General features: G+C 40.5%; 1 protein-coding gene across 4 annotated transcripts in view; it reads left to right on the top strand.

Annotated features, from left to right (window-relative positions):
• LOC137179903 (uncharacterized) overlaps positions 1 to 13975 on the top strand; it is a 131178-nt gene that overhangs the window by 73155 nt on the left and 44048 nt on the right. The window lies entirely within an intron of this gene.

Genomic DNA, 13975 nt, shown 5'->3' with positions numbered 1-13975 from the left:
ACACACACACACACACACACACACACACACGGAAATGTGACACATCTTGTAGCAGGTATGAAGCAATGATGAGTGTGTTTAACAGAGTGGAATTATCCCCCAATCTCCTTAAATGTGTTAATATGTAATGTTGGGGACTCTACTTTAAATTCCCACGTTTGACTGGAAATTATTAAGTCTTATCCTAATTATAGGCTACACATCGCCGCCCTGGTACGTGGCCACATCCTGTGCACCGCTCCAATAAAAGTCTGTAAGCATTTTTTTTTTTTACCGAGGCTACAGATGTTCCAGCGTGAACCTGCGATAGACGCGCTCCCTACAATACGGCGGGTCTTTGTGAGCGACAAGCCCCCCCCCAACCCCCCTATTTTTTTTTTTTTTTTTTTTTTTTTTTTTTTTTGTTATGTTATTTTGATGCACCTAGACTTTTAATACGTCCCCACGGCTGCGACAAAAAGCTTGTTGGTGTTGCTGCACAGCAGTTTTTACATTGCAAGAGAGCCATCCAGCTGCAAAAAATATGTTGCCCCCCTAGCGGGACAACAGGCGCTGCTGGAGCCACCTCCAGACGCCAGGAGACAGAGATCAGGCTCAGGAGACATCAAGGAGCAATCAGTGTCTGCTCACATATACCGACAGACTGATTTATGATGAAACTTTAAAGAAATCATTTATATTTCACCACCTCTAAATCGGTGTATGAAATTTTCATCCACAATGAAACACACAAAAAAGTATATCTTAAGTCAAATAAATCAGCCCGGGCTGCTCCCAAGCAATTTACTTTGAAGTACATTTTCAACACTTCGTGAGTGTGTTCACTTACTTAAGGCTTTTACTTCCTATGCCAACAGCTTCCTCGCGTTTGAGGGAGGACAGTATGTCAGACTGTTTAACAGAATTACCTTTGAAGGACCTGCCATGGCAAACAGAAACACAATTAAGGGGCACTCCAGATATTTTCAGTAGGTATCAGAAACCACTCTGTGGCTTATATAGTAATGGTTTTGAATCGAAGGCAAAATAATATAATTTTTGAATGTGTTTTCTTTAGGCTTATACAGGCTACAATAGCACCTTATATGCAAATGTATCATTTTATCTTAAATAATTTATTAGAAAAAAGTCATTAATGTAACTCATAAGACTCTGTTGAGAAAAGCCAAATACACTGATGACGATGGTATTTCAGCATAATATTACTATATAACATATATTTTAAATAATTAAACATATGAGAAGGTCTCGAAATGAGAAACATCTTACACCCTTGAGATCGGTCTGCATTTGTTGTGTCATTTTTTAAAAATTTACTGTATAATTTGCTAAATGCCCTTCCAGTTTTAAGCGTGTTATGCCTCAATTGGTGTCATTACGCAGTACAGTAATTGGAGGGAATGTTGCTATCATTAAAAGACTTGTCTCAACGCTGCAAGGTGCAGTCATACCTTGCTTTTAAAAACATAAACCCTCGGTGGAATTCCGCAAAAAAAAAAAAAAGTCTTTCACTTCAAGGCGCTTTACTACATATAAATAAATCTGCACTGTCTAAAAATAAAAGTAAAGCCAAAGTAAAATAGAGGGAGCACATGCAGCAAGGCTTGATATAACTCAGGTGACTTGTTTGCTTTTTTTCCTCCTCACTCTCTTACTTACATCCAAATCAAGGAGTGCTGCAGAGGTGTCTGTGTGCTTTACACAAAGACATACTCTTCTCAGTCTCCCTCAGGAGCTCTCCACGTTAACAATCCCAATTACACCGAGACCACCAGAGACAGCTGTTTTTATTACAGAACCGCTCCTTTGTGCCGCCAACAAGGTATCTCCGCTCCTAGACTGAACACAGAGATAAAGCTACACTGAGAGGCAGAGGAGAGGGAGAGAGAAGAGTGGAGTGAAGTGGATGAAGTCTCTTGGCTGCTCGCAGTGGTGATGCCTTTATTCACAGCTTTACCCCCCCCTCCCCTTTCTGATCTCGTGGAGCTCTTTACATGTCGGAGCAGAAGGTCAATGTTTGTTGGGAGACGGTCTACAAAGAGATCAGGATCTAACTCAAGGCAACAGCAAATCACACAAAGAAAAGGGGGTGTTTCAGCCACTAACAGCGGTGCTTTATTTATTCATCTGCTTTACCTGGGAAATGTGACAGGTTCCACAAGGAACATTCTGGCTTTAATGTGTTGTTTAAATGCATACAACAAGCCTTCAGGATTTACTAAATGTCACACACTGTACTGTAGCTCTCAGAGGGAACAAGTAGCTCACCACTTGAGATAATGAAAGGGGTTTCAAAAACTGCACTTGAATTGCAGCTCAAGCGGTATACAAACTCTCTGATGGTTTTCTATTTGATCTCTACGCTAAATAAAAGCATCAACAGTTCTCAGGATATTCTAATGACTTTTTATGCGTTGATACAAAACTGCTAATTTGTGTGTGACATTTTATTAGAGCCACTTTTCCTGAAATAGTTCATAAGACCTGAAATGTTTGTGCATCTTGGCTTAAGGCAGATTATAATGAACACTTAATGATGACATAAAGCCAATCAGGCCTTGTTTCTGATAAAAGAACAAGTAATTTTAATTAATTATATCTGCGATATTCTATGTTGCAGTTCATAACTAGGTCAAGTTCATAACCAGAAATGTGCAAAATTCAAACAACACAAGTCGCTCCCACTTTTGTCACAATTTTCAGGCATAACATCACAACAGGAATTACAGCATTCATGAAAGTTCAATCTTAGTCTTTTTATATGAAATGATCTCAGCCCAGTGTTAGAAATATTATGCTCATATCGGACGATTCCGCAGCAAACAATTTGCGTCCAATACCAACATTCAGCACCAATACAGAAATTAACTTGTTGTTTATGAAGCAAAGTGGAAAGTATCGGTGTGAAGACCAGGGTGGTGGATGGCATGTAGTGCATCCAACTTGTCAAACAATTAATGGTCACTCTTTTTTTTAAAAAAACCATGAAGCAGCATTTTTTTTGGCCACTTGGGGCAGTGGAACAAGGTTTTTTTTTTATCCAAAACTGACATATAATCCCCTTATAAAGTTATATTCCAAACGTGCTAACAAACAGTTGCCTATTTACACATCTAACAGACACTGTGCAACATTAGCATTCATTTGGAGTCACTGATAACTTAAGTCCTATATTCACTCTCCTTTTAGCTCTGTTTTGGTCTCCACCAACTCATAATGGAAATATCTGGCTGTGTAGCTGCTAAATGCTCCACTATGATGCTGCATCCGACTGTCTGCCTGCTATTTGGTGCTAGCTAGGTAGGGTACAGTGGGTTTATCAGAGCTTTTCTGTTGAAAAAGCTGCCTCCTGCTGTTGGAAATGAGGTTGATGAGAACGGTGAGAGTGAATAAAAACAGTAACCTTGCGGGCTGTAATACCAAAACAATGAGCTGAAAGAAGTTAAAATGTTCTGTGGAGTTGAGGGGAACTGCAGATTTGAGTGATAATAAAACTGTGGGTTTGTCACTACAAGCGACCCCTTTCACATCACACGTAGTCACTTAATCCATTGCTAATATGAAAATATTGATTTGTGTAGCTTTAATCAAGTCCTTTAGTTGCCTGACCATAACCATAGTTTATTTGCTATAACTGTCTTTCCCTTACCTTAATCATACCACTATTGCCATGCGTAGATACTGTAAAAAGAAAGAATTTTTAAGACGTTTACATTGAATGATAAAAGAAAAATGTAGTCTTGTAATTCTGAGTTTTGTAGAATCATCCAGTACTTAGGTTCAGTCTGGCAATAGGGTTGAGTCTCTCAGGTTGGTTGAACTTAACTTAATAATCATAATGATAATAATAACTTAATAAATTCCAGATATCATCATGGTCAATATCATCACTAATGTGGACTATTACAGTAACCAGCAGCAAAGCCAGCTAACCTGGTCAAGTAGTGAAACCAACCTCAGGCCTTAACTGATTAGAGGCCGTGAGAGTGAGGTGTGCCACGAGGTCAGGAAAACAAATAACATCACCACCAGTTTCCCTACTACGCACCAGGTACCAACCTTTGAGAGGAAGACATTAGATTCTGGTCCAGCCCTGCCTATAGGCTGCAGGGCAGCAGATGATAAGGTCAAGCCTCATAATGATGTCACATACCTTTAGGTACTTCAGATCAATATCAAGAGAGGCACGTTATACCTGACAGCCAGTCAAATAAACCCTGCCTGGCAAAGGGAAAAAACGCTTTGAGATTGTCTCTTCTGATAAAATGAGATCCTCTCTCTCTCTCTCTCTCTCTCTCTCTCTCTCTCTCTCTCTCTCTCCCTCTCCCTCTCCCTCTATCTCTCTCGATGCTTTTGGCAAGGATCATATTGGTGGAAGCCTTTGTGATATTTGAAACAGTGTGGTCATTCACACATCTGAAAAAATATCCCGCTGTTTTTGACCAGATTTGACTGATCAGCCTTCAATGACAGGACAGAAAAAAACCCAGAAAGTTTAAAATTTAACCATGCAGCAAAGCATGAATTACTGTAAACTGCTTGCATTTGATGTCGTGTGGATGCACGTGATTCTGTAGGATAACGTCTGACATGACAGACGTTCCTTTGAGTAAACCTGACCTCATATGACAACGAACGCGATGGTGAGGAAGGCGGCGTATACGAGGAATAACACCTCGGAGCATGTGACTATAAAGAATGCGTATGTCAAGTGCTATACAAGTGATTAATGTAGCAGGATGATTGCAGAATTCTATCCAACCTGGATGAACATTGCTGCTGCCTCTCTCATTAGTTTGACTGTCCCACGCAGTAATATATTGCTTGTCACTGGGTTGTCTAATGGTTGATGCTAATTGACCTCCTTTCCCCCTTTCTTCTGCACAAATGAAAAGATTTCCTGCGTCCTGTGATGGAGCATGTCACAATCTGATCCGACAAATTAAAAAGCTCTCTGCTGTCACACTGTCATCATTCGGAGCCCTTGCCTCATCAGCTATAATGATCATTTTTCTTCAGTGGAACCACAGCAGTGCACTGCCAAACACAATACTTAAGGGGCACACCGCTGCAGTTGTGCAGTGTGTGTGTGTGTGACATATCTGAATGTCTGCCATCTGTGAAATCTTCAGTACTGTTAATCTTGAACTGTCCTTCAACCTATACATGGGTATATTCTTTTCTATTAAGGATGAAATTTCAGTTCATGCTTAGATTGGAACCCAGTTTTCTGTCTTTCAAAACACTGAATTAATTCGACCAAGTGCATTGCATACATTTTTGAAGAGTTCTATCTATATAAGGAAAATATGCTACATATATTATTTATCACCACTTAAAATTTTGATTCTATTTTATTTAAATAATTGAAAATATTACCAGTGTAACCTAATCTGTAACAGCCTCAGATTATTTATAATTTGTCATATTTACCTGTCTCACACTGTCAGACCCTGAAACCTTAGTCAACCTGAAAAAGAGGCTTGAATTATGTTTATTAAAAACACAGACATACAGTATATTATAATGACAGATGTCGGAATTCATAGTTAAACAACAGCAAGATCTTCACTGAACAGCTTTACATTGTTTTTCTTTTTGTTGCACTTGAAAACACGAGTGCCATTCTGGGAAGCCATTGGCCCGAACATGATAGCAACATGAGAGCTCGGCCACCGCACATTATTGGCTGCAGAGTGATGATGACGCTCATTACCTGCAATCAGCTGCCCCATCTGTGGCCGAAACAGAAATTGAGTGTGTCATTTTACCTGCTGACTTTGTGTGTATAACTTTATAATTTATGCAGTGTACCCATACTATTGACAAAAACGCAGCGCAGTGATCAAAGCGAGCCATTCAGGAGGTTGGACAGGGCCACGAAGACAAGGCCTGTAACACTAATGATCTTCAAACGCTCGTCTATTTCACTGGGAGCTATGCGCAACTCTCTAGCAAGTCCCCCGTCCTCCCCCTGGAGGTAATTGTGCCTGGCTGGTTAGGTGACAGGTGTCAAGTGGCCCCTCCTCAACCGATTCATCATGCTAAGCAGAGAGGAAAAGCCGATCTCTCTCTCTCTCTCTCTCTTCCTTTCTCTCTCCATCTTTATATTTTTCTGCATGTCTGTCTCTTTCTTGTAAACACATACAACTATTTTGTCATAACCTCAGTGTAACCCAATCACATGTTAGCAATGTTTTATGACAATGTTGGGAAATCAGAATGTAATCGGATCTTGGTCAGCAAGTTGGTTCATGCTGTCAAATAACAAACTGGTCATGTTGTATCTCATGCTTATTTAGCATATATTAATGTATGGTGTGTGTATGTTTGTGTGTAACAGAGTGTAGGGCTGCAACTAAAGATTCAACTGGCAATTAAAATAGTGAAAACTATCCATCAAAATCCCCTAAATGCCAAGATGTCTTCAGATTGCTTGTTTTTTTTTTCTGTGCAACAGTCCAGAACTCTAAAATATTCCGTTTTCTATAATAAGAGACAAAGAAAAGCGGTAAAATTTCATAAATGAGGATCTGGAATCGAGAATGTAAGAAAAAAGAGAATTCTTGGTTATTTTTCCGATCAACCGATTAATCATTTAGTCTAATAAATGTTAGAAAACAGGAGAACTGTCCATCACAAGTTTCCAGACACCAAGTTGACATCTCTAAATAGCTTATTTTGTCTGATCAACAGCTTAAAGCCCAAAGATATTCACCATAACCACTATTACCACTATTTACCATAATATAAAACAGAAAAGCAGCAAGTCCTCACACGAGAAGCTAAAACATGACATTTTTTGCTTGTTAAATGTTTAATTAATTATCAACATTTTTTTGTTTATCAACTTATCTGTTAATTGATTCATTGTTTCAGCACTAATTAATACTAAGCCAAACTGCAGTCATCTTCCTGTGCAAAATAACCCATGAGAGGTTGGTGAGTAACTGAGTGAACAAATAGAGCAGTGATGAACTGTGGGCGACCACAGAGCCACTGACAGGCAGGACAGCACAATGGTCAAAAATCCTACAGCCCAGTGGAGATGTGGAGAAAAAATACAGCCTACATTGTGTAGCAGAGATAGATAGATAGAGAGAGAGAGAGAGAGAGAGAGAGACCACACCCTCACCATGCCCGCCTGTCTAAGCAGAATCCCATAGGGACCTGCCATACACACGCTCTATCACACACACACCCCAGTCATTAATTCCTGCTTTGCATCTCCACACCATGTAATATTTATGGGTCACCGCAGCTTTGTATTCACAAATGGAAACGCCAAGAGAAAAAAGAGAGAAGACACGATACCTCAATCAATCCGGTGAATAAGGTTCAGATTGTCACATCATGGCTTTTTTTTTTCCCTCCACTAAGCCAGTGCTTAGGCAGCATTCTTTTCTTTGACCTCTAAACAAGTGTTTTGTGTGACGGATTGTTAGACGCAACCTTTGAGATGGAGTCATATTTAACTCCTTTAGAGTTAAAAAAGCTCAAGGCAAGAGTATTATGAACGTGACTGAAAAATTTCATAGCTGCAGAATCTCAAGAACAACAAAACTGCATTAGTCAGTAAAAACGAATGCATGCTTAATACATTTTTGCTAGATATGACACTGGAGTATAAACGACATACAGCACTCTCGTACAAACATTTGCTGCTACTCAGAATCTCCAGACTAATCAAGGGAAGTCTTTGGTGCATTTTTCCCTTCTACATCTGACAGATCATAATTGGGGGCCTTTTTTTCACTTCCTAAGATGTTGCCTGAAACCTGTGATGCAACAGTGGGAGTCATACCCTCGCTGCCTTTCAAATCAACAGTGGTGTCAAAACAGAGCCCTGAGGAACCCCCAGTAGAGCATGGCTCACCAGACCCCTGTAGAGATTTGAAGACCACTTTGGAACTCTAATCCACTCAAAATGTGCTGATAATTTTCCTTGCCAGGACACTCTCTGCCTGGTGTCACAAGAGTGGCCTCCCGGGAGCAGATCAGCCAATGATAACAAAGTAGCCAGATGTCTGGCGCTGGCAGAGTCCCAGAAGCCAGACAGCGGCACGCAGCAGCATCCGCTGTGGGCTACAGATCAAAGATACCTGAGAATTACTTATGGGCACAAAATATGTGTTGCTTACTCTACAGTTCCCATTAATAACAATCTGGGAGAATTTGTATTTCTAATTAACTCTTTTCTTTCGGCATACAAAGTGCTGTAGGTTGTCTAAGGCTGCAGCAGCAGTTTTTCTGTAGCTACTGCGAGTCGACAACAGGAAGTCGGATGCAGCACTGTCTGAAGGAGCCAGATCAGCTTTAAATGCAGTTCTGAGGCTCAGAACACCCCCTGACTTGCCTCAATAAACAAACAAACAGTGTAAGAGTCAGCGAATTTAGATTTAATCATGCTGTATGGTGCCTCCTTTGACTGGCCCTTGATGCATACCTCGAAAGCTATAAGTGTTGACACTGAACTGATTCAACTGTGTTGGAGTGTAAATGTCATTAACAGTTTAATCATAAGTGCTTTGCTCGTACTTTTATTGTCCTCAAACTAACACAGACGAGGAGGTGAAATCTGTAAAGGCCAGCATATCCAGTTCATTTAGCAACTGTAGCCACCATGCATCTGAGTCGCACTGATTTATACTTTCTACAAGATTTGAAGCCTTGGCTTGTTTTTCACCATGGTTGTTTGTGTTAGTCAGACTGACATTAAGAAGCATTGCAGTTCCATGTTGTTTTCTCCTGCAGGCCCTGCACTTCTTTTAGAGTCCTCCATTTATTGCATCTTATGTGTTATGTTTAATACACAAATATTTAGAGTAGACCCCTGACTTTGAACTGAGAAGAATAGTTAAGCTCTCTCTGCCTAGGGAAGGAGTTTGTTGCTTTTTTTTCATCTTTATGGGGGGAAGAGGCGTATTTCATCTCACACACATTTGTGCATATTTTGTCAGGCTCACTATGTTCTAGTGCACTTAAAAGTCATTGTTCAACGGATGGATGATATGCATCCCATGCAATGTGTGTGTGTGCACTGTATTATATTAATTATTAAGTATAGAAAGTGTTGCTTCATGTCCGCATTTGATGGAGAATCCCCCCACCATGCCCCACTACCCCTTCCCCCAATTATGTATATTACCTTTGCTGGTGCATGGTTCATGCAGATTCTCATTTGCATTGCACTCTTGAATGTGCCATCAGTTGGCTGGAATCCCTCAAAGCCTATAGTGAATGTTGCCCTTCATCAGATCTTGATTTTGACCTTTTCTCTTTTTATCTGTTATTCTACTACAGCGCTCACTGTTTGAAGTACATAGATGAACAACCAACAAAGAAGAGAATTTTCAATAGAGACATATTGAGGGTTCATTGTTTTTGGCTTATATTGGAGACAACCTTTTTACATTCCTGTAGTATTCATGTTTTATATCTTTTTGTTCACTCTATATTCACATTTTTTTTTCGACGAGGGATGCTAAACTTCTACACATAAGCCCCTTCTCTAATGTCTTGTGTAAGTTGAGCCGTATAGTTTTCAAGATGCGCTGACACTTAACAAATTAACCAGAAATATTCATCGGTTGTTATTATATCACCCATTTCAGTTCATATTAAACTTCTCAAGAAGAGATTGTTCCAGAGAAAGATATCTTTCCTGAGTGTATTTAAAGCCCTGCACCAACATCCAGTCTCAGTACCTTTTAGGGTTACTCCAGGTCATTTTTTTTAATGTCGTTTACTCGAAAATGTAACTTTAAAAGGAGGCAAAACTGCCTCAGTGAGATCCTGTCTCCCAGCTCCGGCAGCTCATCACTCCTAAAACAGCCGCTCTCGTCCACCCCGGCCCCGACCGTTATTAATGTGCGCTGAATAATTTAACAGGGTAAAATTACCATGCTCTTTTGAAAAGATTTTTGCCTACACAATTAAAGAGCATTATAGTGATTTTTAGTTGAACAAGAATTATGACTGTTTTCCCTCCTCTCTGCTACACTTCTCTGGCTTCCTTGTTATGAGCTGTGGGTGAGCGGAGTTGTAAAGGCCTGCTATTCTCTGCTTCTGTCTGACTGCTAGAGGTGGATGTGCTCCAGCTCTGACCTATACCATGATGAGCAGCTAATGGATAATGGATGAAGTAGTATATGTTCAACTTCCGCTGAGAGGACCCCCATAATGGTCTGCTGGCCCTACTAAACTGGGCTATATTGGGGCTGTTTTAAAAGTACAGGCTCAGTCAGGTGGTGTTAAAGAAGTCTGACTTTGAATAGCTGCTCACACCCCACATGGCTGCAGGTGTTGAAAGGTGGATTGTATTTGATAATTTTTTTTAGTTTCTCACTAAATCGAAAGGATTTTCTTAAATGGAATAGGAATACCTTGTTTTATGAAAGTTTGTGGGCTAACAGCACCATATTATATCGCTGTTATACGATATCAGCATCAGCAGGAGCGTTTGCCAGGCCTTCACTCTTATTCCATGTGGACAACTGTCCACATCTCAACCACAGGCCAACAATTGGCAGTAATTGGCACGTTGCCTCGGCTGTCCTGGGAGAGATCTGAGAGCACATGCGGCCACGGACAGGCTGCCCTTTCCACCAATTAGAGAGTTGTCTCCTCACGGGGCGGAGGCTGGGGGAGGTCTACCTTACCGCTACCTTGTCTCTTGATCAAAATGATTTGTGGAGATCCTTTTTCTTTTCACTCCTCTCTTCTTCCTTGCCTGCCTCTCTCTCGCCACTGAGGTACTACTGTGTGTGAACTGCTAGTGAGAGTCTTCAGTCAAGGACCCCAACCAGCGACTGACAGCCTTACAGTACCAGTCAGTGGGACATTCACATTAGAGGTGCTCTGACAGTCAGACTTTGCTAGACAGGCCTCCTAAAGAAAATGCTCCACACAGCTCTTTGCTGCTGGTTTCCTAATGCATTACTTACTGCCTCTCTTCTCTATATGAACTTTCTACCAGTGGATGTGACGCTGAATTGGGTTTGGCAGAGGCTGAAGTTTCTCAAAATAGCTGAACTTGAGTCTTTTTTTAAATACTTTCTCTAGTTGCTGGTGCATTGGCTTTTTTGTTTGCCTTTTGTCTTCAGGCAAAAGCAGTGCGTTACACAGCAGCTGCATTGCTTTATGATGGCTTTGACGCAATGATAGCAACTGTCTCATGTGGTTAGAAATGTGCAGGCCACACAAGGTGCCATGGGACCCCAGTGCAAAGGATCACAGGCCTCAGTGCACGCTGCTAACGTTCCCCAGTTTATGCCACAGGGAAGGCTGCGGAACCAACACCCAGCCCCCTTATTCTCTCCCCTCTCGGTCTCTCTTGTCCTCAAAGCCTATGTCTCTCCGCATTTCACTTCAGTAAATATGAGGAGGCGAGGAGATGCTTCCTATACTCAGGAATATGTGTCAGGCTACTGGGTTATGTTGTGTTGCAATGTGATGTAGAAGGCAACAAAGCAAGTGCGCACAGAGAGGGAGAGAAAGAAACAGCCTTACTTATTCTCTTTAATCCATCATGAGATATTCAGAACTAGGTTAAGTTATACCTCATTTTACCCAACACTTAGCATTTTTAAGCATGTAACAAGATCACCGTTTACACATGTGGGACTAGCAGTGACATGTATTTTTTTGGTCAGTCAACAATTAGCCCAGGTAGGGCCAAGCCTTCGCCACAGGTTGACAGGCTCACCGTAAAGCAGCTTTATTTCTCTGCAAGGACCTTCATGAGGGGGGCCTACCTAATATGCTGTCTGGCCCCGGGGCCTGTGGGAGTGTGGTTGGATTATTATGTTAATGCATGTGCCTCCTGCCCTCTCCTCAGTCCCAGCTGGCCTCCCTGTCGTTAGGAAGTGCTTTGCTCTGACAGAGGAGTAATATGCTCCGTGATTGAGGGGCCAAAAGATCGAGCTCTATAAGAGAGGGGCCACCACTGATAAGCATATGATAAAAGTGCCATTGTACGCAAATGCCTCAGAGACATGGAAGATGACTTAGCAATTCCTATGGATTTCAGCGGGAGAGTGAATATGTATAAGGGCTGTGTGGTCCTTTTGTGCAGCTGAATTTAATTGCCCATAGCATTATATCTCATGCCATGTATTTTATTGTACTTTTATTGCACAGACTCTTTCATTATGTGCCTGTACATCTACTGTACTTGTAAATGTGATGGCTTAACAAACCAAGGTGCGATGCTTTTAATCATCCTGTAGGAATTGATATGAGACTAAGAGAAGATTTTGTTTAATGCTGTTCATAATGTAAATAAAGCAACTAGATGAGCTTCAATCAAACCCGTATTTTAAGGTATCAGAAGTGTAGCAGAAGGGCTTCATTGTAAATGTGTAACAGCCTTAATATTAATTGAGAGAGAGTTGGTTAAGTCAGTGTAACTCCATCAGGAAAAATGATGACACTGGCAGATGGCATTACCCTGCAGATCTATGTCATACACTCTCATTTAATCAACTTGACACAAAAGTATAAAGGGAGGTGAGGAAAAAAAAAAAACTAAACTTCTTGTGACTTGTCAAGAGGGAGAAACGCCGGTTGAACTGCTTTGGATTCTGCACATAATTGTGTAAATATGTCAGCCAAACAGAGGAAGATCTCTCCTTTTAAACACTTGTCTTTTTCATCTTGCCTCCTCAGGAGCGCCCGGGTAGCTACATATTAGCTTTGTGCGGGCCCATTCACAAAGTGCATGGAGTGTTTGTGTTTTGTAGGGGTTTGTTTTGTTTGCTCTTTAATCAAGTTCGATTTCGTCTCCATCAATGCAAGCTCTTTCCACACCCTTCTTCTCTCATGTCTGCCCAGATTATAATGTGTCTCTTTGCTGAGGAGCCTTCACTGTTGTTATTGTTTGTTCCCTTTCATGGGGCCCCAGCTATAACGAGAGGAAGGGTATCTGCGGGTAATTGGTGGGTAAATACTTTGCTGTGACTAAACGTCACAGCAAGAGAGGTTGTAACACAAGCAGGTTGTTGTGCTGCTTTTGAGGAGAAGGCAAAGAAAGACAAAGAGTAAATGGAGAGGCCCTTTAAGCTGTTTTTACCTGATTTTTCTTCCAGATCTTTAGACAAAATATCTTAAATCTTTGTTTTTCTGGCTTCTCTCATATCAAGATCTAACTGTGTGAAATTATTTTCATATTTGATAACACCATGATTACCATCTGCACATGTGACATCCACTTTTTCTATTTTGTTTACCTTTGTTTTCGTATGCTGTCTTGTCTACGGTGAACAAAATATTCTGATTCTCTGATATCCTAAACAATACTTTGATCTCAACATAAAGTCATAGATGATGTAGTCTTGCTAAACAATAGCAGAGACAACATGCAGAAATAAGCAGTGGTAGAAAGCAACTAAGTACATTTATTTAATTACTCTACCCAAGTACAGTTTTGAGGTTTTTGAGTATTTTCATTTTATGCTCCATTTCTTTTCAGGGGGAAATATTGTCTTTTTACTCTACTGCATTTATTCAACAGTTTTATTGATTCAGATTTTTCATACAGAACCTATGACCAGTTTATGAAATGTGACACAGTATTATATATTAAACTACCCGAAAAGTATATAAAATGGAGAAAATTAGCTCCACCATGACAGGCTACAGCATTAAAATGCTGCTTACATGTTATGCGTTGTTAATAATAATCCAATAATATAAAATATATAATACCTCATATTGCATAATTCAAGACTTTTACTTGTAATGAGTATTTTTACATTGTGGTATTACTACTTATTATTTATTAAAGCAGCAATGCACACCTCTACTGTTTTGGTTGATTCTCACTGCTCTCATAATGTTAAGAGTGTGTACACTATCTGCTCAGCACCAAATGGCAAACAGACACAGTTAGCAGTTAGCTTGTGAACATAAATGAGAATTTAGCCACTAAAGAGCAGGAGTTGGACCTCAGGAGTTGGTAGAGACCAAAAACAGA

Source organism: Thunnus thynnus, chromosome 3, assembly GCF_963924715.1.
Source record: "Thunnus thynnus chromosome 3, fThuThy2.1, whole genome shotgun sequence".
Lineage (NCBI taxonomy): Eukaryota > Metazoa > Chordata > Actinopteri > Scombriformes > Scombridae > Thunnus > Thunnus thynnus.
The sequence above is the reverse complement of the archived record's forward strand: the minus strand, read 5'-3'. Positions and strand labels throughout refer to the sequence as shown.